Below are 26,340 nucleotides of genomic sequence, written 5' to 3'. Positions count from 1 at the left end.
GCAATACCCTCCCTTCTTTTCTCCTCTGCATTTTCTCCTCCCATCTTTGCGTTTTGCTCCTCTTCAGTTCTCCAGCACTCCCCCGTGTTCTATACAGCGACAACAAACCATTTCTCATCACTCCAGCATTATAAATCAATGTCATTTATATACTCGGCACACAACAAATAAACACAAACCTCCTATCTGTCTTTATCCTCATTTCTCTCTCCTCTCTCCTACATGTACACAAACACACACACACACACACACACACACACATAGAGCCTTATCACTGATTGCAGTCTAAGAATATCTGTGTGTGAGAGAAAAAGGTATAGGGAGATAATATAAAGGGAAAAGATGAGAGAGGTGGTGAGAGAAAGAAAAAAGGACAGAAAAAGCCTCAGGATTCCACAGTCAAACAGAGCACTGAGGTTACTGCCCTGCAGTAATAAAAGTGTCTGCCAGCATTGGTCTGTATTATATCAATCTCCATGCTGCACTTTCCACCATCGCTACTTTGACCCTCGTAGCTGATCTGAGTATGTTGTTTGGCGAAAGCCCAGCAAATAAAGCTTTAAATGTGATTTAGCATATGAGATTGCATAAACTGGATGAAACATGATAACAAATTTTTACCGCAACATTGAAAATTGCTGAATGTACCAAAGGATGACTCTTTACCATCTGCCACAATTCATATTAGGTTTTTTTAAGAATTTATATTTTGAAACCTTCTATGTATTTTTATACCAATGCACAAAACGTCATTTTGAATTCCAATTAAAGTAATATAAATAATGCAGAAATTTATGAGTAATGCATAAGTGATGCAAGTGATGTAACAAAATTTAAAAAAATAAAATGAATAAAAAAACAAAGTAATGAATTATGGGACTTGTAGTCTTTAAGCTGCTTGCAGTCTTCCAACATGTAGTCCAAACGTAAGGCTATAGCCCACACAGTAAGAGAAACATATGTCCACTACAGCAAGCATAATAAATAAATTGTTCAAAATTAAATACTTTTTTGGCAGTCCAAAGCAAATATAATAGTGCCACTATACAAAATAGCTCCCAAATATGTGAATGAATTTGTACGCAGTTCAAAATGACAGAGAATGAGAGCAGAGCTGTCTGGAGGCATACAACAGTAACAAAAACATCTCTTTTACTGGAGAAAACTTGGCAGGGTTTTATTCAGGATGTGTGAGACAAATTTTTATTTGTTTGTCTCTAAAAAATATCTCTTAATGCTTGCCTACAATGATTTCTCCTGTCTTTATCAATGGTTGAATGTGCACGTATTGGTTGGTGTGTGTGTGTGTGTGTGTGTGTGCATATATGTGTATATGAAGAAGAAACGTATAATGGCAAGCTCTTACTGCTGATATATGCTCTTTTTACCCTATTACTGGAGCAGGGCAATGCCACGTATGTAAGCATACAGTTTGGATTCAGCTAGCAGGAATTTCCAGTACTTCTAAAGATTTATATGTCTACCTTATATTGCTGTATAGTTTGTATAAAATAAACTTATTTTGGGGTTGCAAAACTAGTGACATTATAATACTTTCCCACATAAATCCAGGAAAAGCTAAAGAAAGTATAACCAACAATCACACAGGACCACACTGTGGACTTAGATGTGAGATCTGAGACAATAGGATAGTAAGGGTATCCTCAAGTTGGGGTTCTCCCAAGCAAGCTTCACACAGCTTTTCTGAGCCAAAAAAGCTAGATCTCACGTCGCCCTGCAGCCCTTTCTGGGTTTGCATTTGCCGTGGCGGTGCCACCGCAGGGAAAGCTAGAAGGTTGTACAGTTAACTCCAGGGTGATTATGATGCAAAACCATACAACCAACTACCTCAGCCTGCAGTGCACAAAACTGGCCCCAGGATAGGGCTGGGATGGATCTGGCCCATGGTTCATTAAGCAATGACATCTAAGCACTGTACTCTTTGCTACCCACCAACACACAGTGTCACTAGAGTCACTAGAATAACGATTGACATGCATTTGGAGCAAGCAATCCCTTCCATGCAATGCACTATGTGCAGGCAGTGCTATTGTCAAGACTTCAAAGCCAGCCAGTCTGGTTTTCTATTAGTTAGTGCTACTACTTGTACAGATTATTCTGACCTGTAATATTTTTTGTTTTCTTCAAAATGTTTATGATTAGGATTTGGCATAACAATACTACAATTATGTACAAGCAATGAAAAATATCTAAATAAAGAGTTAATGGGGGGGGGGGGGCATAAGAGGTTGCCAAGTATTTATTTAGTTTTAACGCAATGAAAGTTTGATTTCTTTCTTGGTTCAGTGTAAGTTAAAGTTGATAAACAACCATGTCTGTTTTGCACATCTTTACCAAAGGTAGCAATAATTATGGCGAACACTGTCTAGATTACAGAACACTTTTGTTTTTTCACTTAGAAGCTGCAAGAAAAGGCTGTCATGGTCTTGTTATAAGGCAGATCTCTTTTAGATACATGCCATCTCCAGCTGTGAGACCTCCAATCACATTGTGGATATAAACATTAGGTTTCATATTGTCAACTGCTTTTCCCTACTAGTTATTTTTTTCAGTTCAGTTAAGATTAGTGTATATAACTGTCACTCTTATGCTATTATATATACATTCAGTGAGTGTTGTCTCCCTCTTGTGGTGGAATGTAACAAGACCCTCATTGTGTATCTATTAAAGAAGAAACAAGAAGCTACCAAAATAAATGCACAAATATTATAAGGCAATATTTTCCTATACTTGGATACATGTTTTTAGTGTATGCTGTTTGTAGCAATTAGTGAATGTAGTTTAGTGCATTTGTGTATGTGGGTGTGTGAGTGTGTGTGTGTGTGTGTGTGTGTGTGTGTGTGTGTGTGTGTGTGTGTGTGTGTGTGTGTGTGTGTGTGTATGTGTGTGTGTGTCTTCAAAACATAATGCACTCTGCTGAGATGTCTGCCTTACTTTTTACTGTCACTGTGATTGGTGTGACAATGCCCCCTACTCCCACATACTCATATCCTCATCACTGCAGACAATGTCTCCAAAATCTAACTATTGCATAGTACAAATAAGTGTCACCATGACTTCCTGTCACCTGTGAACAACTTATGTTAAGCTGTGTAAAATAATCCAGTTTTTCAGTCATTTCATTACATATTGCAATTTTAAACTCATTCAGTATATATAAAGTGAACATAGGCATTTGCTGTAAGCAAGGGAGAGAGAACAAAGGAAAGAGAAGTATCTTCATGGATTTAAAAGAGGTGAGGTGAAACTGTTATAGAATAACATAGCTATGTGAAACACAAATAATCCTTGGTTCCAAAAAATCACACACACACACACACACACACACACACACACACACACACATATATATATATATATATATATATATATATATATATATATATATATATATATATATATATATATATATATATATATATATATATATATATACATACATATATATATATATATATATATATATATATATATATATATATACATATATATATTTATATATATCATTTGTTTTATATATATATATATATATATATATATATATATATATATATATATATATATATATATATATATATATATATATAAAACAAATGAAATGATTCTTTTTAGGTCATACTACGGGTTCCAGTTGTGATGTCTTTGGCTAAAGGTTATAAAGCTACTGAATATAAATAGAATATAAATAGAATATAAATAGAATATAAAGCTACTGTTGCACAACACCTAAAAAGAATCATTTCATTTGTTTTATATATATATATATATATATATATATATATATATATATATATATGTGTGTGTGTGTGTGTGTGTGTGTGTGTGTGTGTGTGTATGTATAATTTGCGATCATGCTAACCTGTGGGCAAAACCTTGTTTGTAAGTGTTCTCTGTGGCTAATCAGTATTATTGCAGATAAAAATATTACATGTGACTGAGTAAATTACCTGTGTTTTCTATAACACCCAATAGATTACAGCAGTGATGTACAGCAGAATATTGTTTTCCAAGCATTAAACATAACAAAATATTTCATATAGCCTATACTTTATCACTGTACAAACCAGTGATTTGCTTAATAAACTGTAAATGGGTTATGCACTCAGTAGGGACAATTCTTAAGAAGAACGTCTGTCAAGGCTGGACTAGTATACGAAAATAAGCATTTTTAGTTCTGAATCATTCCATAAAGCTAGCTATGCAATGGCAAAGCTATTTTTAAGTTAGTTCTATTTTACCACATTAACATATGGTTAAAATCCTTCAAGCGTTTTTGTCCTTCTATCTCAAGGTTTAATACACCCCTTCTCTCTCCCTCTCTTTCTGTTTCTCTCATTCATTCACAGTTCAATCACGTGTAAATGCGGCATGGTTGTGCCAGTGCCAGCTTTCTGCCAACCTGTCTCTGGGTGTGGGAGCAGGACTGTTGGTGCCAGTATGGTTACCTGGTCTCGGGTATAGATTATGAGATCATTCTTGATTAGACAACTTTAACTCTCTTCTAATGGAATAAAGTGAAAGTAGTTTCTGAAAACTAAAAGTAATTTGACTGCCTGTGTTATATGCTTTATGATGACTCTGTTCATAACTCTTTCAGACTGACTAAACACTATGATGGAATATCTCTCTTTAAGTAACTGGGTTTGAAAATTAGTTTGAAGGTCATTTGCCATTATACAACTCAGAAGATGTTTTTCAGTGTCTTTAAATGTATCTATATTCATAAATCCTCTTTTCTTTCTTTCTTCACTAAATCTCTGCAACTTGAACCATCATGCAATGCGGGCAAAACAAAGCGTTTGACTCAATCTAAAACACCACACTTTCAAGCTCAACATTTACACTTGCTAGAAACTGCTAACTCTTGATGGCCAGTTGCCAGCAAATCTCAAGATTGATTTGACACCTACATAATTAGTCCACTGAAGAAAAATGGCTCAATTTATTCACATTATTAAGTATTAAGTAATCTTGGGTCTTTCTTGGGTCTGCTGTAGATTTGTAAATTCTAAAAATTGTTAGTGTAGATATGCTAACAAAACTTAGGGGGACTTTGTCCAGTTTCACCTTACTGACCCTCAGATTAAAGGAGTAAATAGCAAACTTTGTTTCAACACATGAAGAAGGTGAAGATTGCACATATCTGCATCTTTCTAACTCCTATATTTTTCCAAAAATCAACTTTCCAGTGATCTACTTCTCTATTGTGTTTCCAAAACTCCTCTTCCTTTTCATCTACCCTGGGTTGCCTGCCTCTGTCCATACCTTATTCAAAGACCAGTAAATGCCCAGTTGCTATGGGAACTCGCTGCCTGGCAACCTTGCTGGCTTGGCGGCATGCCCATCGGTTGCCAGGGCAGTGCTGTCATAGACAGCCAAGTGCCATGCCAGCTGTGTCTATGTCTGGATATATGTGTGTGTGTGTGTGTTTGTGTGTGTGTGTGTGTGTGTGTGTGTGTGTGTGTGTGTGTGTGTGTGTGTGTGTGTGTGTGTGTGTGTGTGTGTGTGTGTGTGTGTGTGTGTGTGTACACGTATGTGTCTCAATGTGTAAAGGGCTTTGTATACTGCATAAAAAATTGTTTCCCACAGTGTGGACTCAAATCTTATAAGTAAAGTAGGGTCATGTTTTAGAGCAGGTTATCTCCATCTTTTAAATGAGTTCTGTTCTTTCATGTAATGATTATTGTCATCACTTAATGCCTTTACACAACAAACTTTAACCTCAAAAGTTGAGATAAATTGCACAAATTCAATTTATTACCTAGCAGAAATTTAAAGTATGTGACATAAAGGGAGCAGCAAAATTTAAAGAAATATCCCAATAGCATGTTGGATATTCAAATGGAATTTCCTGAGACACAGACAGAAAGATGTACTGCATCTGAAGTGTACCATCTGAATTCTATCCATATTAAAAAAAAAAAAAACTATATCTAATATAATAACCTTTAAACCCAAGTTTCAACATATTCCATGACTTAAACTGTTACAAACTATTTGACATTTTATCTATTTGGTAATTTTTATTTGGTATTTTAATGTGTAAAACACCCAAAATAGAAAATACTGCCAAAACTGACACTTTCATTAAAGTTTCATTAAATAAAGTTCAGGAGTGTCACTAGTTTTGAAGTAGTGACACAGGTAATAATCATAATCTCTTTTTTTTCTATAAAGCAAGAGGCATATTCATATTTGCAATAATTTTTATTTGTGTGTATTTTTACAAATGAGATTATGTCTTTTCAGGTGCTTTAAAATCTCATCAAATAACTGACACACAAAATGCAGTAGTCAGTCCCTACAAAAGCTAGAAGGTTATTAGTCTTATTTTTTCAGCTCTGCACTGGGTCTTTGTTAACCTTTGAATTGACTGTAATATAATCTGAGTGAACTCACTGATTACTTTTACCCACCACACTTACTCTATTCTTAGGGCTTCTCTTAATTCCTAGAATTAGTCAAATTAAAGCCCAGTTGAGAGCCTTATAAAGCCCCTGGAACTCAAACATGCTCCCATTTTTAATCATCTAGTTGATGATTTACTTATTTACTCGAGTTTTCTGAGGTACTGAAAATGTCATCCATCCACACTTCATGTGTTCACTTGGGTTTGAGATGATAATGTTGGGGGAATGCAATGTGTCAAAGAACCCTCAGGACTGTGGTTGCCCTCTGGTCCTCCGTTTTAGTTCTGCTGTTATAGATAAAGCTGCATATTGATCACTAGCACATCTCTATGTTTATGGACTGTTCATCTGTTCATCTTTACATATGTAATTATAATTTTCTCTGTTATCTCCAATACTAGACCTGCTCATTGGCATAGAATCTGATATGATGCTAGAAAATGTTTTTCCTTGCCCTCTGTCGCAAGTAGCTTTCTCATTAGGGATCTAGACCCAAACACTTGTAAAGCTGCTTTGTTACAATACATGTTTTAAAAAGAGGTATATAGCTAAATATGGGTTTGACTCTTCGCTACAGTTGCTGGTGGTAAAATTGTTCTTTCTGTCCTGGACTGTCACTTAGTAAAATGTGAATGTTCTGGGTTTCATCCAGCTTCTGCCCTCCACCTTTTATCTCACATTTGGCAGATCTCCATATACACTGTATCTCTAAAATGAGTCAGAAAATGTAGCTATGGATATTATTCTGCATCTCTGCTGTAAATAAATAAATTGCAATGACCTCTGTGTAAGCTTGGGTGTCCTTCTTTGTGTTCTTCTGAAATAAGCTCTCAGAGAGAGAGGCTACTTTTCAATCTCTGCTTTTGTATGATGAGACTAAACTCAACTGACTCAAAATCAAAAGCATTAAGTGTACTTGAAGTGTACAGGTTCAGTGATTCAGAAACCAAAGAACTGTCTTGTTATTTTATATCTATGGCTCCAGTATTTCATATTTAATTAAAGGTAATAGCATGCACTATGAAACCAGTAGGGGACAAATATACTTTGTTAGGGTCTGACTTTTGTATGTCTATGAATTTGTGTGTGTGTCTATGGGTAAGTGTTCTCTACTTGTGTATCAGGCCTGCTGCTTAGGCTATCTGATGACTATGAATGTGTGTATGTGTGAGTTTGTGTGTGTGTGTGTGTGTGTGTGTGTGTGTGTGTGTGTGTGTGTGTGTGTGTGTGTGTGTGTGTTTGTGAGCGTATGTGATCATGCTAGGGTGTTAAGGCCAACACAGAGATTGTCTGAGGTCAGTGTGGTCTAAGCTTGAGGTCAAAAGACAGGCCACATAGTCTACTGTCATGGTAACTGTATTTCTATCACACAGATAGCTTCACTATTTATCTAAGCTATGTCCTTTGACAGTAGAGACATCACTTCAAATCTTGCAAACAAATATAAACAAGCTTTCTTGTGATTAGTGAGGCTACCACCATTGTGACATGTAATAAACTCATTAGACCTCATTTGTCAAATCAAAGCTATGTAAACTGCTGGTAAGAGCATTATTGTACATTGAATGCTGATTGCTTTATCACTGTATGATCTTAAATTATCCTAGCAATCTAAAAGGTAACTAAATTAATTAAAGGGTAATTATTTTACTCAGTTGTATTTGGATATATTGAATTATGGTAATTGTTCCCTTTATGCTAAGAAGAGTTACACTTAAATTAGTGGAGGCTGCATCACATGCATTTTTTATAGAGCTATATAGGCTAGGGTGTCTGCTATTTTTTGCCTACTTATGAAGTAAATCAGTAATTCAATAAATAAAGTCATTACCTGAATATAGTAGAATATCTACAAGAGCATGTTTTCTTGCACAGTGAAAAAAAACCTTTGGAAGAAACCATAGCGCTCTAGATTTAATATGAATATCTATAGTAAATATATAAAGTGAATAATTATAGTAATTACAGTTAGGTTAAAAGTTACCAACTAAACTTAATATAACCAAGTAAATTCATATATGTTTAGCACAACATGGTAACTTATTGACAAACTGTCTAATTTGGTTAGTTCAACATATCAGTGTGTTACTGCTATATAAAACAACCATCACTGTATAGCATTCTACATTCAATAACCCCTAGAGCACAGTGCTTTCTTTTGTTTTACAATTCAGGTTATGTTTTGCGTGCTGGCTAGCTGAGAAGCTATTACAAAAAAGGTTCTAAGGAAAGTAACCATGAATGTCCTGCACTCCATATCCATATTAATGAATCAGGAACTTTCTCTTCAAGGAGGCACCTCTCCCTGACTGTCAATTATTTTGAGCTTGGATGCAAGAAAATAAAAGCGTAGGCTAAGCACTAAACATGCATGGTCAGTGAGAAAGTCTTGGATGGAAGGTGTGAGATTGAAGGAAGGGGGTGGACAACTTTGGTGGCTAAGTCAGGCAGGCAGCAAGAACCTTAAAATCAATAACAGCATTTTTAAAGGCCATCATAACATACATTTAATTAAGTAATTTAATTTGTGTGGTCTGTGCGTTCTATAGTGAAATGATCAAAAATACTGTGTCTGATTATTTGTGTCACTTTGCCAGATTATGGGTTATATGTTAATTCTGTTCCAGACACATTAATGCACTTCATATCTCCAGCTAATAGCAGTAAAGTGAAACCTGTGATATCTTATGTGATACCTAGGCAATGCTAGGTTGTAATTAAGTAACCACATAAATTTAACCAGCTAATAAACTTTGATAGCTAAGTAAAGCTAAGTAATCCACTAAACATTACATAAATAAATGGGTGATAAACAGAATGCAAAAAAAGACATTACTTTAAATAGGTTTTGAACATTTAAATGCGTACAAATACAAGGCCTTGTATAAAAGTGCTGTAGGTATCTGCTGTAGGTATCTTCAAATCTGCTGTAGGTATCTTCAAATATTCATATCTCCTTCATTACATTCAAATTTCCTTCATTACATTAAAATGAGTTACACAAGGAGCATTGATAAACTGTATTATATTATAATTAAACAGTACTTTAAGGGGCAGCCTACTGCAAACTGCTGAACACTATCAAGAAAGTAGTTTTTGCATGATTAGAACTGTACATTAGATTCCAAAAAATTGAAACAATAATTTTTATTCTTCTGATGGTACTGCAAATTACACTCAGAGAACATTATCCTATACTAATGTGATTCCTTCAAAGTAGCACAAATGCAGACATTTAGTGTTAATTAGGTAGTCTTGTTTTGCTGTTTATTTTAGGCTTTTTTTGTTGTGTATTTCAAAAACACTCATTCACATTTTCTCCCATTACATATAGTGTATCATCTGAAAGCAAAACAAGCGAGACATACAAGAGGAAGGTCATACAAGTACGAGCCCATTTGCACCCTCTTCTACCTAAAGAGGTCCTTCAGGGGCTTTAGGAGAATGAACTGCAGCACTAATCATGTTACCTGGAAGGTCTGCATGGGGTTCCTTAATTTATTCCTCCAGGAGTGCGATCAATACAGCATATGAGCCTGCTGTCTGCTTCATAACAAAGTCTGATAGAGGAATCCTTTTGCATATGTGTCTGTGTATGGGTGTGTACACCTTCCTGATTTTTACTTTATCAAAGTGACAAATATGAATCTAAACAAGAACTTTAACAACAGAAATCTACTCTTTTTGAAATATTGGGGACACTTGTCACGGTAGGGCCCCTCCCCCCTCAAGTCTGCACATCTGTGTGCGTCTGCGCATCTGTGTGTTGCCACGCCCTCTTGTGTCATTCACCTGATCCCTGTTGTGTGTAATTGTCATGCGTGTATATAAGTCTCGTTTCGTATCATCAAAGTTGTCGGTGTTTGATCTAAGTAGTCTGTTTTAAGACGTGTATGTTTATGTTCAACGTGTCTCGTCCCCGCATCCTGCTTAACCCTCGTCCTTCACAGAAACACCGACCTACCAAGGATGCCTGGAAAGGCAAAAAGAAGAAGGGAAAGAACGCGCAGCATGTGCAGGGAGGTCACCCTCCTGACTCCAGGTGCAGATCCAGGTGCGGAAGCAGGGGAGGCGTACGGAACCCCGGCGGGCAACCTGGACTGGTACAATGACTTCCAGTACCCGGAGTCAGACTCTGTATTGTCCAGCGGAGAGGCCTTCCCTCATCCTGGCCTCGCTCCAAGGAACTACCGGGAGGGAGGAATCCGCTGAACAATTTTGGGGGAGCCCTGTGTACGGCCCAGGATTGGACATTGCAGAGTGCCACGGGGAACAGCCGGACCAAGAGGACCAGTACTCGGAGATGGACTCTGCTGGGTCGTATGACCCATGCCTGAACGTTCATAGGGGTTACACAGACTACGGAGAGACAGAGGAGTGCAGCGACGTCTGTCTGTGGTTGGAAAGGGGTTCCGATCGTGAGGAGGAAGCTCCAGTGGAGGTAGAAGAGGACCCTCATAGGGATCTTCGCTCCTACAGTGATGCCAAAAGCTCACAGAGCAAGGAGCCTCCAGCTCCTAAGGCACCGCCGAGGGCACGCCGCCCAGGAGCGAGCAGGCTAACCCGGGTGGCTAGCAGGGAGGCGGCGGCGTCTGATGAGGACACTCCTCCCCTTAAGGTGGCGAAGAGCCCCAGAGTGCATGCGCCTATGCCGAAGCCTCGTGAAGGCAAAAAGGCAGCGGCACCAGTACCCGCACCAGAACCGGGCAACACAGCTGGTGCGCGTCCCGACACACATGCGCCGAAGCCAGGACAGTCGCCGCTACCTAAGCTGGTGAGGGACCCTCCCCACCAGGCTGGTCAGTCTCCGACCCAGCCAACGACTGGTGGACTGACTGGAGTTCCATCCCCCTTCCCCGGACTATTGAATGTGTGGTGGTGTTCATGTGCCTGTCCCTGTCACCGTGCCTGTCCCGATTACGCTAAATGTACCGGTCGCTTTGTTCCCCTTTGTGTCTGTGCCCATGCCCGTTAGTGTGTGCGTCCCTGTGTCTGTTATCGTCTTGGTCCCTGTCCTTCCCTCCGCTACCCTGTTTGCGCTGGCCCGTGGCGGGTTGTCTGGTCCTTCAACGTTACCTTTTGGCGTGGGTCTCGGGGCCTCAGCCCAGTAGGCTGGCGCGCCGGGAGTCGCGCCCTTGAGGGGGGGCTCTGTCATGGTACGGCCCCTGTCCCCTCAAGTCTGCATGTGTGCGTGCGTCTGCGCGTCTGTGTGTTCGTATTGCCACGCCCTCTTGTGTCGTTCACCTGATCCCTGTTGTGTGTAATTTTCATGCGTGTATATAAGTCTCGTTTCGTATCATCAAATTTGTCGGTGTTTGATCCAAGTAGTCTGTTTTAAGACGTGTATGTTTCATGTGTGAATAAAACATATGTTTATGTTTGACGTGCCTCGTCCCCGCATCCTGCTTAACCCTCGTCCCTCACAACACTGCATGTATGTATTTGGACCGTGTCAGCTGGGTATGTCTGTATGTGTGTATGCACAAATATGAATGTTGCATGTCCTTTCTTGTTTATTGCAGAAAAGACTTTAATAGTTACAGTTATATCTATTATGTAGAAGAAAATTCACTCAGGAATCATTTTTAAAAATTCACTACACATTTCTTGTCTTCTGGGATTTCATTTGAAAGGGTACAAATAACTGTATGTATTAATGCACAAGGTCTAGAATAATGGATTGTTTACTGTCTCTCTAAGCCACAACTGAAATATGAATATGAAACCTTTTTCTTCCCAGTTGCAGTTTGTGATAATAAATAAATAAATAAATAAATAAATAAATAAATAAATAAATAAATATGAATAAATAAAAATAATTAGGAGAGATTGAAGAAAAAAGTGATGTTTTGATAGTACAAGAGTTTAAGGGAACTTTAACATTCATTGAACTTTCTACTTTCTTTTTTGTCTTTCTCTGTGAACAGCAGTCTAGATGTTTATAGATGATGTGATACTTTCAATTGACATGCTTTCCAAAGATGCTGGAAAATAGTATATTTCCATTTATACCATCCATAACATCATATTCACTTTCAGTGCACCTTCACCACTGCTTTTTCAGGAAACTCAGAACAACTCTATCTACTAGCTATGTTTTGACTGTACTCTAACCCTAACCCTAACTCTTGTTATATTGACAATGAAAGTGAACTGACAATTATGTAAGCTGCAATATTTTCAGTAGTAGCACCGTGATGCTATACAGTGACGATATACCCTGCCAACCTAAAAGCAGTGTACTTACACCCCTTGATTTATCAATTCTGATTGTTATCCAGTTAGGATGTGTTCTACGGCTCACAGACAGATGAGTAGCCTTGAGCTGCACTCTGAGAACATGCCATAAATCACACATGACCAACAGCACCTGGCTTACCCAGCATGCTGCGGTAGTGATGAGTCTCAGCAATGTGCAACCAGAAATGCACACATGTGTATGTGCAAATGTGAAAACACACATTTACATGTAGATTAATGCACTTGTATGGAATCATATGCATGTGCACTCTCCAGTGTACACATACCCACACAGACAGTGTACACACACACACACACATACACACACAGTCTCTCCCCTTGTCTTGCTTTCCTCTAACACCCAACCCCCAGCACCTCAGGGTCTGAAATTCATGTGTGAGTTAAAGAAATGAAGACAGACACACAGACGCGCACACACACACACACACACACACACACACACACACACACGCACGCATGCGCACACACACACACACACACACACACACAGAGGGACAGAGAGAGAGAGAGAGAGAGAGAGAGAGAGAGGGAACACATGGTGCGACAAATGCAGGAGGCTGGTGAGAAGAGGAGAGAGGAAAAGGGGGAGGGGAGATGGGAGGTAGGGAGACGGTGACACGTGATGACAATGGTGGAAAAGGAAAACTCAGAAAATGGAGGTGAAGGAAGAGATCTGTCATGAGACATAACAAACAAAAGACCTTATCCCATCAATCCAGGCACATTCAACATACATGAGTATGCTAATTTACATATGTACATGTACATGTACACAAACTTACACGTGTGCACATACACTCAAAACCTAGACATTCCAGCAAGCTTAGATAGAATACCTATGAAGACCACGGTAATGTGTAGGTATACATACTAATATTGCAGGGAAGAGGTGTGTGTGTGTATGTGTGTGTGTGTGTGTGTATACAAACAGAATGAGGAAACAAGAAATACAAATTTGGCATGTCTTCAGTACAAACAAATCATCAAATTTTTCTAGACTAGGTTACAGCCACTCCCACATTCTAACTCGAAAGTATGTCATAAACTTAATAAGCATTCATGTGTTATGCACATGAGTTCTTTAAATCTGCCTCAGCAAATATATATTGAAAGGTATCCTCCTACCCTGGTGTACCAGCTCACAATTACCTTAAAGCTCTTAACATAACCACAATACACATCATCTCTTGTCCCTATTGCTGAAAATGATATATTTTGCCTCTCACCAGTCAAAATCCACCACACCGTTCTACACTATAATCACACATAATTGATACAAACTGTACATAAACCACATTCACACTACACAGAACCACAAGACACCTATAAAAACTTTGCACATATAGAGAGTAGCAGACAATTCACACACTCTGGAGATCAAGATAAAAGTACTACTGAAAAAAATAGTGTACATTGTACCTCATCAACCGTATAATAATATAATAAAGCCAATATCATTATTTATATAAATGCTGCACCATTCCTGTGCAATACTTTCTACTTTCTACTGCGCAATCTTTTCTCTGTTCAATACATTATATTTTGCAATAACACTTGTAAATGTATATAATTTTGTTCTATTTTACTTTATTTTTGATAATAGATGTTTTTGTTTTGTTTTGTTGTTTTGTTTTTTTACAGGCAATGTTATCTTTTGCACCTTTCTCTGTAATGCTTGCTTTTATTATCTGTCTATTTACTGTAAATTCTGCTGCTATAGCAATACAGATTTCCCCAGGAGGGATAATAAAAGGTTATCTTATCTTACCAAATTTAGGGTGAGGATCTAAACATTTTAGGATCAAACAAAATCAATTGAATTGCACATAAAGGTATTTATAATTTTAATGTATTTGTAATTTTAATTGACAATATTATTCAACTGTAAGCCAAAAAATATTAAAAAGGTCTTTGTTATTATGCAATAATAGCTACTTTTATGTGACCAATCAATGAGCAATGAGTGTTCAAGATATGCTTTCAAGTTTAAATTTTGTGATACGAGAAAGGGAGCAGAGAGTAGCCTACTGGACCTTTAAAAAAAAAAAATTCCATAACAACATGAGGAGATATTGTAACACATTCCTTTCACTCAACATCCTCATGATCTATGAAGATCTTATAATTTTATATATCATGAAATAAATTAATAAAATGTTACATATAGAGGAATTTTACACACCAGTCCAATCGCAAGTATGTTCTAGAGGACTACATTATGAAGTTTTTTCACTGCTAATCATATAAATTCTAACATAAGGTAAACTGATGATCATTTTGAATATCATGTGAAACATTTTGCAATTGATGCTGCCAAGAGATACATGTCATCTTAATGATGTGGATTAAACAAAACCTTTATTAAGAAGGATTTTACTGCTCAATCATCATTACCTTTAACAGACCCTTCCTGTGGTCAAAAATATTCTGTCCATAGCTTCAGATAGTTGAGAACAAAGTGTAAGCAAACATTCTACAAATGATATAGTTAAAAAGAAACTTCACAGTACAAAGTGTTCATTGACTTTCTTTCCTTTGCTTGACTGTCTGCAGTTTTTGGACTAGAATTCAGATTTTCTTTCCTTTAATTATTATTGAACTAAGCAAATTTGTCATGCACCCACAGATGTCACAGCTACTTCCAGATCGTGTACCTGTACTTGTGAAAAAGCAGGTACTGCATAAGTATGTCTCACTCATGTCTTACTCTGTAGCAATACCTGTCAAGCCACTAACCAAATTTCCCAATTTCTTTATGCAATCTATTTGTCCCTCATTCAATCCATCTGTGAGATAAGGATCATTCTGTGGTGCAGAAGGAATTGTCTGAATGTCAGATAGAGACTGCAAGACAAAGTTAGTTTGTCTATGTGCTCAAGGACTCCCTGAGCAATTGCAGTGTAGACCTTGGTTTGACAGCTTCATACCTAGACAGACCCAGTTTTAAATGCTATATTTTTTTTGTTTTTGTTTTTGTTTTTTTTTCCGGGCTCGTATTTGCCAAAAATACCTAAATTAGTTACATTTTCTGGGCTAAGGTGGATTTAAATAATCTGGGCAATCTATGATAGTCCATCCCAAGGATTAAGAATGTCCTGTTACCATAGTTTATCTTTGAAGTGAAAATAAAATGTTTGGTATTATCTCAGTTGTTTCTCTCCCAGATTAAAATTATCATTATCCAGAATTTGCTATATAAATAACAAAGAAATGAACAAATTAATTAAAATAACAACAATAATAATTTTGTTTTGACAACAAATATGCTAATTAAGAAATATGCAAAATTATGTTGCAGTGCAATGTTTGACTCAATCTAAGCGAGCCATGTTTTTAAGAATAGAAAAGCAAGTATGCAGAATTTATAGCATATTAGCATCTTGTAGGATGATGAGTCATTCTTGGAGTTGTGATGCATTTCCCCCATCATAACTAAACATAAAAACCCTTCATGGTTAAACATTTCTTTCGCTTTTCATCAGTCCTGTAAAATCTGGCACAACTCTTACAGGCGATATTCTGGGGTGTACACAATCCATTACGGGATGCTGTGGTTGGAGTTCATTCATTATGGATGAGAAGCAAAAGAGATGTAGAAAATGTCTGTTGAAGGGAAGGGAAATTTTTAAAGATGAACTTTTCAACTAGCAAAACTGACTACAGGAGTCTAGATCTGGGAAACTTTTAAACTTTTAAACAAATATGTTTTAGTACATATTTGTTTGATTTTAAAAAGTGGATTTTTAACATTTTAAGATCTTAAGACAGCTTCATGTTGTATCAACATGTGATCCATTCAGAGTTACTTACAGTTCAGTTTTAAAGACTATATATACTCTAAATACTGTAATAAATAAATAAGGACATGAGGACAAAGCAGATGGACGACTACATTCACATTATATAACAGATTATGTAACAGTCAACACAAGGAACCCACAAGCCACTTAATCATTGATGGATCTCTATGCAGGCTGTATAAAATTCGGAAATTTCTGTAGTGTCTACATGGCTTTGGAATAAACAAACAGGGAGGGTTAATTCAGTCTCTAACCTTGAAAGTAATACTAAGGCCATCACCCCTACTTTATGCACTCTCCAGCTGCAGACCAATGGAAATGCTCTGTGTAACTACTACTAATACTACTACTACTGAATACTACTACTGACTACTAATAATACTGCTGACTACTAATACTACTACTACTGAGTGGTATTAATACCTAGAATCCCAAAAATATGGTTGTGTGAATTTTACTACTGGTGGCAAAATGTTAAAATTACTTTCTGCCTACATGGCATAGCAAAACTGGGAATGAAATTCAACCCTTTTATGGATGGATTGTGCACAGTTTATTAAGCTGTGCAAACTATTGTTTAAGGTGTAATTTGTACCAAGTACCTTGATTTAGAATAGCATTTAAAGTGTTATTCATTTTAAAGGCTTTTTTGGGAAATGCTACCAAAAACACTGAAAAAACAAGGGAAAATTATGTCAATTGTTAATAAAAAAATAAATAAGGTACAACTGACCCTCTTCATTTTTTACATATTAGTGAAAAAGACATTATAGATTTTTAATATCCCTTTTAAAGTCATCCTGCAAAACAAATCTGCAAACTTTGAATTTTGATTAGTTCAGCCTTATTTTATTCACATTTCAGAGTTTACCTCAGGTGCTAATTTTCTTGCATTGTCAAACATCACTTAAACCCACCTAGTAAGAAATATCAATAGAGATTTGATTCATTCAGTTAGATTTGCATGAAGCAAAAAGTTAAAATGCCATGCAACACCAAGCAATTAAATTTACAGCTCACCACATAAACCAGTAAATTATGCAGTAGCCAGTACAGGCATGGGCAAGACTCATCAGTCTAAAAATAACATGGTAAAAGATGGATACTTATACTGAAGAATGGAGCCTGTACTGTATGCACTATGTCTATATGATTCAAGTAAAACAAAACCAGCAAGCATGGCCTTTTTCACCCAAACAACAACACAATTAAAGAGCAGGCTAAAATTAAACTTTTCCCCTTTTTCACGTGTACATATCCCAGTTGCACAATCTAGTTACCAGGGTTACAAATAATTACATAAACAGGCAGAATGTGTAATACTTCATAACACTTGGGACCCTGACACACTGGCAACATCATCTCTGCCTCTCACCCTTTCTCATGCTTTCTCTCATGTTGGAATCAAAGGCAGTTTGTTCTAGAGAGTCTCTGAGATGGCTGTAGATGGCTTGCTATCAAACGGGGCACCGTACTGCAAAGCGGGAGGATCTCTCTCCCTCCTCCCAGCTATCTGGAACTCACAGACCCACACACTTTCTGATAACTTTAATATCAAAAGGGTCATCAAATTCACCCCACCCCCCACCCCACCCCCTGTCCTCTTGATTCCTCTCTCAACGAAAGCCAACCCCCTGAGATCACTAAAAGGGTCAGGGCAGGCCATCCAGCAACAGGACTCAAGAAGCAGTGAATCAAAAGTGCAACAATTAAATGTTTTTGTGAAGATTATAGATTTTATATAGGTATAGATGAATGATACATTAGTGTCAAGCAGCCCTTTGTTTGACTAGATACTACACAGAGGCAAGCTCTGTTAGCATACTATGTATCAGCAGCAACACTTACTGATATTAATAACTACAATCTGGTAACCACTATGCTACTTTTACTTATTATTATCACTAAATATTCCATATGAGCATAATCTCAAAAGACAAATACACTGTTTAAGAGCAAAAATAAGGCCTCACAAAAGAAGAAAATAGACATATTCTATATATCTACATTACTACTTTGACTTGTAGTTTTTGGCTTGTGAGCATAAAGTCAAATGTAAACATATCTGAGAGTATCTATTAAGTTAACAGAAAATAATATAATAATAACATAATATAACTTTCGAATCCTATAATGCAAGTATATTGCATTTTACTGAGTAAAATCAAACTTCAAAGAAAATCCAGTAAATTAAACATGAGCCCTGTTTACTGAGAGGTAAATGCAAAAAGTACTGCTCCCTGAGTGAGCTTTTACCTGCTACTGCTGCTATTTGCATCAGAGCTCAGGCCCAAGACATTGTGGGTATCGTCTACATCTTTGAGCAATGGGATGGGGCTGTGGGCATGGGGGGACAGATGGGTGGATGACTGCATGGTCATAGGATGAAACCACAACAACCTCAATGTTTGGGAGGTGGTGTAATAGGGGGTTGGCATGTACAGCAAGAGGGAGCTGGGGTGGCCCCCATGCCATGCCACATAGCACCCTGTACATGCACAAACAGGCACAGGCACGCATACATACGCACACACCCAGGCGAGCATCTATGAGACTCATTCTTCAGCTGTGACATGCTGGTGGAGTTGACTGACAGTATCATGACTGCATGAGGGCACCTACTCACGCCATCGCACATGTGCTATCATGCAGAGTGAAGGAATGGCAGAGCAGTAATGCCCACACGCACAAGTGCATCCACACTCACATGCAAAACACACATATACACAGACAAGGTCTGGCTTCCTACCTCTAGGCCCTAGACACATTCCCAGTCAGGCCCCCCAGAGATAGCATAATCCTAGCAGAGAGAAAAACAAGTACTATGAATATGCGTGGAGACAAAAAGAGAAGCGCAGAAGGCAGAAGGAGAGGTGAAAACCGAGAAAAGAAGGTATATTCACCTTTGGAACAAATTTTTCAAATGAAAAACACTGCCTGTATGGAAAGCAAAATGGGAATTCAGAGAAACTAAAAATAAAGAAAGTAAAAGAAAAAACATACTTTTTCAGGGCAATGAAATTACAAGGATGGGATGACAAAAGAGACTGAATGAAACAGAGGGTTTAAAAAAAGAAAACCCAAAAGATCACCAGTCCAGGTGAGGAGAGGGACGAGTCCGCTATTCTCACCTTCCCTCTCTTTTTTCCTGTGGTTTCGCTGATCCTTGATGTGTTTGTCCTCGGGCATCTCTGTCGCCTCCCCAGAGCTCTCCTCACTTCCTCTCTCCTCCGGTGCTCCAGTGTTGGTGCCCCATTTCTGCTCTCTCTCTCTTTCCTGGCCCATCCTTTCCGCCTGACTGCCTCATCTGGCCATTCAGCGAAGTCTCCCCACTTTCCTTGCACCTATCGAAAATGTGCGTTCAACCCATGAAGATTTCCATACAGCCTCAATTCTGACGAGAGGCAGGAAAAAAGAATTAGGTAGAGAATATTTCAAATTTAGTGAGAAGAGAGCTGGAGCAGGTAGTAGGTGGATAGAGAAGTCAGTCAGGTCAGAGGCAGAGTGAAAAAAGTCGGTCTTGGCCTGGTTTTTCAGGGAGGCGCGAGGGGGAACCACAGAGAGGCTGCATGTGTTTCTTTCGGTCCAGGAGGGCGGAATGTGGGGCGACGCTGCCTGGCGGGGAGAGACACGACGAAAAGCCCAGTGGACTGCTCTGACTGTGACCGCCAAATAGAAGGAGAGTGAAAGAGAGAAAAAGAAAGAGAGAGAGAGCTAGAGAGAAACAGTCATGCATGAGAGAGGGAGACAGTTAGGGTGCATGCATGTGTGATCGAGTGTGAGTGCGTGAAGAGGTGGGAGGGAAGAGAGCAAGAGAGAGAGGGAGCGATTGATAGAGAAAAAGAGGCTGGGGTTCACAGGAGGGAGGGAAGGAGGAGGAGTGTGGTAGAGGGTAGAGTAAAAGGGAGGGGGCTGGAATACATTTTCTGTCCTTGCCTCTGCTCTGGAGTTCAATTTTCTTTCAGGCACCCGCCATACCGCCAAACCCAATCCTGGGCAAATACCTTTGCCATCTAAGTGAGTGAGAGAGAGAAAGAGAGAAAGAGAGCAAGAGAGAGGGAGACAGAGAGAGAGAAAAAAAGAACAGAGAAAGGGAAAGAAAGCATATTTTTCTTCCAGCTCTGGGTTGTTATTTGCTTTCTTTCTCTGAGATCGTTCTATGCACATGAACTCTAAATCCTGTCTATCAGCCCCTCCCCCGCTCATCTTTCCCTCCCTCCTTTTTCCTTCCTTCCTCCCTCCCTCTCTCTCCCTCTCTCTCTCTCTCTCTCTCTCTCTCTCTCTCTCTCTCTCTCTCTCTCTCACTCAGATAGAGGCTTGAATACTGCTTGCAGGCTGTAAGTGAGAGGAGCATGAGGGAGAGGAGAGGAGAGGATAAGGGGGACAAAAAAGGGAGAGAGATGTGGAGTGGGGGGAGGGGAAGAGGTTTGCAGTAGCAGATTGTATGCTTAGAGTATGTATGTGTGTATGTATTTGTGTGTGTGTGTGTGTGTGTGTGTGTGTGTGTGTGTGTGTGTGTGTGTGTGTGTGTGTGTGTGTGTGTGTGTGTGTGCGCGTCAGGGAGAGAGAGTAAGAAGTGCATAGAATTGCTCTGTACATGACCATATGTCCAGTGAAAAGTTTACTGTACATGTTTGATTCTCTAAAAGTGAAACCTAAACTTTGATCATCTTTAAATCTGTAAAATCCTCTTCCTCTTATTTTAAACCATACCCAGTCTTTCACAATAGTTTCCAAACAATAATTTAATGACTCATAATTCAGTGAATGAAATAATAAGTGTATACTTATTATTTAATAATAATTATATAATAATTGAATTATGTATACTTATTAAATAATAAATTAATACTTTCTTGGGCAAAAGAAAGTATTCAAGGGTCCAAAAATCCCTTGTGGGGTGTTCCCACAATCTTCTGAAAGTTATTATTTCTTTTTTGGAGAAAAAAAATATAAAATTGTTATATATGTATATATGTTTGTTTTATACATGTATAATGTTTTTAATACACCAGCAAAGAAAACATTAGTTCATGCACAAAATACTTGAAAGACTGCTGTAATATTTAATTTAAGAAAAATGGCAACAAGAAAAAGCAATATCAGTTAAAGACAGCACTGCTGTAGAGAGTCATGATGTGAAAAAGACTCAACATCAGACATCCTGGATACGCATACTGGGGCAACTTTTGTTAAAACAAATTTACATTCACATTACATTTACATTTATAGCATTTAGTAGGCACTCTTATCCAGAGCGACTTACAAAAGTGCTTTGTCATTTACTCATAGAATATATCCAAGTACAGTATAGTAGGTTAGAATTAAACATACCAATGAACTAGAATACTGTAGAATACAGGGATGAATGCTGATACCTAGAAGTACAAAATACATAAGGTCTATCTTAAACAATGATAAGTACGATAAACAATAAGTACTAGAACTTGTTAAACAACATAAACAATACCCTACAATAAGTATTAATTTAGTCAGTTAATATGGGAGCAGTGTCAGTTTCCCTTTAAATATTCTGCAAATAGATGTAGAGTTCTACTGGCTTTTCCAAGAACTTTTAGTCAAATTCAAGGAATAATTTTAACTATGAAACAGTACTTTCTGAAAAGAAGAACAAATGTGTTGTCCCAGGCTTGAACACTCATTAGATTACATTTCCAACAACCACTGATAGCGCTTTTCCATTGGCATGGTTCTGGTGGTGGTACCAAAATCTTGAATAGTTCCATGGTTTTCCAATACAAAAAAAAAGGTTCTTAGCCAGAAAAATAGCTTCCATCTTGCTGTTTGGACCCAACAAACCTGTGATGCAAGTGACCAAAGGTGTCACCATATAAATTTGTTTAACTAAAAGCATGAGAAAAAGCAGCAATGAATCATCAGTGGTCCTGAAATAGATTAAAAAGTTAATTCTGGACAAATAGATATGCCATTTGTAATAGTAGAGTGCATTCCACTATGTGGCTTGTACAATTTCTTCCAACTTCTGTTTCCAGTTTAAGGAATACCCACTCAAATATAATCACTGGACTCTCAAACCAGTGGAAATGCAGGTCCATTTTTGAAAAGTATGCTGGTTTGTGGAAACCTTCACCAGCTCCAGCACAATCACTGGCACTTTGTTAATGGAAAAGTGGTATGTGAAGCATGCAGAAGTGTTACATCACAAGTCTCTATAATACCATGGTGAAAGGATTATTAACATATGCTTAGCAGTAAATGGAAAGTGACACCATTTTTGTTGTTTTGGATGTGTGAAACCAGCACATTGAATTTGAAAGCAATAACTACTAAGTTAAAGTGTACACTGCTTTAATATGAGTGGCTTTACATTTACTTTAGGTTAACCATAAAGGAACCATAGAAATCAACCCCCCATAATTCAGGGAACCACAAATAACTGGGCAATTTGACATACTTAAATCAATTCATGTTTACTAAAGTTTTGCCTTTCCTTTGCAGTCACTGACTGCCTGATATTTCTGACCCATAGAAATCAAACCTTGGCTGATACTTTGGCAGGGATATAATGCAGCAAAGTTTTTAATTGCTACTTGTTTTAGAATATGCTTTGTAACTCAAGTGATTGAACATGCCAGTCAAGGATGTTCCACTATTTTAGTTCTTAATTTTGTAGTTGTTTTAGTAGAAGGTATCAATTCATTGTTTTGGGTAAAGCACCATTCATTGCATTCATTGTGTTTTGAGGCATTCAGCTCTATCCAAGCATTAAGACACTACTCCCATCACAGCCACATCATTAAGAAATACAAAAGAGTCAATTCCACTAGCAACCATGCATACGCATGCCACAGTTTCACAGATAAGTTGGAATCTTATGAATCTTGAATAGTTCCCTCACCCTTTGTCTTTTCTTTCACATACGCTTCTTTCCATTAGTCTGGTACAGGGTAGTCTTTATTTTTGTCCTTTTATCTGTCCGAAAAAATTTATCCCGTATACAATTAAACCCGCTTATGTTTAATTGGAAATATGTGTCATCTATGCCTACATAGTGTTCTTGATCTGTTCAACAGCTTGCTTTCATGATTGAAAGTATTTTATTTCGACCATTAGTGTGGTCTTCCTTGTTCTGGGAAGGTTATTTTCTATTGCTAGGCACACTATTACATTCATGCATCTTACCAATGTGCTAAAGAGTCGATTTTTACACATTTAATGTTTGAGCCTCTGATTTACTTATTCTGATACTGCAGCCTAATGATGGTTCTCTATATAGAAAGATGGAAGCATCAAACTCTAGATGAAAATGTTACATCTATAAGCAAATCTAGACATTGTGTTCGATTTTTTTGCAGGGCTACTAATTATACAATGGCACAGATGACTGAGAAACAAATTAGCAATCTATGTGGTTTATCGAATGTAAACATAAATAGTATCAAACAACCTATTTTCTGCTTTAACCTCACAGTAATTGTTTCATTATACACAGAAAGTGGTGGAGTACAGAGTGTAAACAACAACTTATGTTTCTGTCCAATTATGCTTACATGTAAGTATGTTAAAAAAAAGTATTCTCTGCTTCCAGGTCTCTGTGCTGTTAGGGAAAGTAGCCATAAAACCATCAGTAACATGATCAGATGAGGGGAAGAGTTGATGTCTTTGACTTTTGTACTGTGAGAAGTTACAGAGGTATATAGGTGTAATTAAAGAGTTTGTGGATCTGTAGAGAAAGCACAGATTTTCAAGCCAAAATATACTGCATTAAATAGGTTAAAGCCAACATCCCCCTCCCCAAAAAAGGCTGCATTTTTAATGCAATTAATTTCTTTTGCTTTATTGCGATTGTATGTAACAATAACTTAGAAATAACAGAAGAATTGGCTTAAATTTATACCAGGTTAGTTTCTTGCCATGCCCTGGTATGCACCCAGCCAAGCACACACTCTCCTCCACCAATCATAGCTCCCACTAACATTCCCGGTCCAGTCACCCACTTACTAATCACTGCACTCTCCCATAACCCATTTTACTTTGCCCTGTTTGTTCCCACAGGAGCCCACTGTCTTGTTTTACATTACCTTACACTAAGACTAATGATTGGCTGTTACTTTCTCTTTCCAGGTGCACACATTTGCTTGTTAAGAAGCTGTTTTGCTTTATCAAGAAGCTAATTACTTTTGTTTCCATTAAAAGATTCCTGATCTTTCTCTTTTGTTGTTATGTTACACTTCTATAGTGTAAATAGATGCTTGATTTGTTGCATATTATATAGCTTTTATATTTGTTTTATCAAATGGGTGGATTTCTTTCTGTTATTGAACTAATGTTGTTCAAGAATATCAGAAAATATTTAACACCGTGTCCCTGCCCAATTGCCACAATATTTGGATTCAAGTTCGACAGATTCTCAACAAAGCATTTTGTGCATACTTAACTGCATATGTAACCAGTACATTATTTACAGCTTATATGGCAGGGCATTACAACATGCATAGATACTGTATGCATTCTCCTATTGATATTCTTGGGTCAAACTATGCAATTTTGGCTTGAATCAAATACATTTTGTCTTCTTAAGGGAACATATCACTACACTATTGAACACCAACAATGGCAACAGGTTTGACCACTATTGGAGACTAGTGTGGCATCCATTTTGTAAAGTATTTTGGTTTTAATACAACACATCCTCTAAACTCTTAAATTAGAAACGAGGACCATTAACAATGAGGTGTACACCTACCAGAGTCCTGTAGGAGTGGCAGCATAGGCTATTTTGCTCTCTCCTATGGATTTGAAGGCTCCTCTTGGAGCTGGGATCAGGGAAACATGCTGAAGGTAACTGTATGGAGGAAAGAGGCAATTTTATTTATTTTTTAAAGCTACTTATAAATTATTACATTTACCAATGAGAGGGAAATTAATATACACATTTATATAACTTAAACATTGATTATTGCATGTATTTAGTATATTTCATATTTTAAAACTATATAAATACCCATCTTGGATAAATGGCTTATCCTTGCTTTAATAAGGGTGGGAGTATGGACTAGACAGAAGGACAGAAAAGGAGAGCAGAGAACTCTTGTGTGGAGGTCTATGTTAACTTTGACTGATAAATCTGGGGACTATATTTTAGGGGTTTTATGTGACTATGAACATTGATTCTCAGGTCAATCAAGTTATTCAGCAAGCCTTCTTTCTTAACTGTTTTGTATGATAGATAGATAGACAGATAGACAGAAAGACAGACAGACAGATAGATAGATAGATAGATAGATAGATAGATAGATAGATAGATAGATAGATAGATAGATAGATAGATAGATAGATAGATAGATAGATAGATAGATAGATAGATAGATAGATAGATAGATATGCACTAGAACTCACAGCTCCATCACAGTCAAGGTATTCTAATTTACATAACTTTTTCATCTCACTGACCAATCCTTCATTCTCTTGTGACCAGACACTCATGTCAAAATTCTCAGCAGACTTCCCACACAGAGCCCTCTATAATTACCAGCACCCTTAATTAGGATAAACGAAAATGGCCATGGAAACACAATTATGCCTAACTAACAAGTATAAAATTAAACTTAAAAATAGCTACTACCTGAAAATATCCACCTACATAGCTATGCCAGTACAGGGAAAATGGGTTTGCTAAATGTCAGAGAACAAGGGATTTTGATGATAATATACAATATTGCAGTCATGATTTGCTTTCAAAGGCCCTGGGAACATTGATAATATATATCAATTTAATATATTGACAGACATCTAAACCCACTTTTACTCTTTTCAGAACACATTTAAAAATTCATAAATAGCCCATAATTTCCTATTCCTTTTGA

General features: G+C 37.6%; 1 long non-coding RNA gene across 3 annotated transcripts; it reads right to left on the bottom strand.

Annotated features, from left to right (window-relative positions):
- Window positions 1-181: 181 nt before the first annotated feature.
- On the bottom strand, window positions 182-20,292 carry LOC145651310 (uncharacterized). Of its 3 annotated transcripts, none has more exons than XR_014117176.1 (4): window positions 19,624-20,292; window positions 19,396-19,429; window positions 19,242-19,292; window positions 182-218 (listed from the first exon to the last, which is right to left on the bottom strand). It is a non-coding gene; the product is annotated as an uncharacterized LOC145651310 (long non-coding RNA). The 3 variants fall into 3 exon arrangements; XR_014117175.1 differs by lacking the exon at window positions 182-218 and adding an exon at window positions 14,356-16,295; XR_014117177.1 differs by lacking the exons at window positions 182-218; window positions 19,396-19,429 and adding an exon at window positions 14,356-16,295.
- Window positions 20,293-26,340: the final 6,048 nt, after the last annotated feature.

This window comes from Electrophorus electricus, chromosome 2 (genome assembly GCF_041902795.1).
Source record: "Electrophorus electricus isolate QZ-2024a chromosome 2, ASM4190279v1, whole genome shotgun sequence".
NCBI classification, from domain to species: domain Eukaryota; kingdom Metazoa; phylum Chordata; class Actinopteri; order Gymnotiformes; family Gymnotidae; genus Electrophorus; species Electrophorus electricus.
The sequence above is the reverse complement of the archived record's forward strand: the minus strand, read 5'-3'. Positions and strand labels throughout refer to the sequence as shown.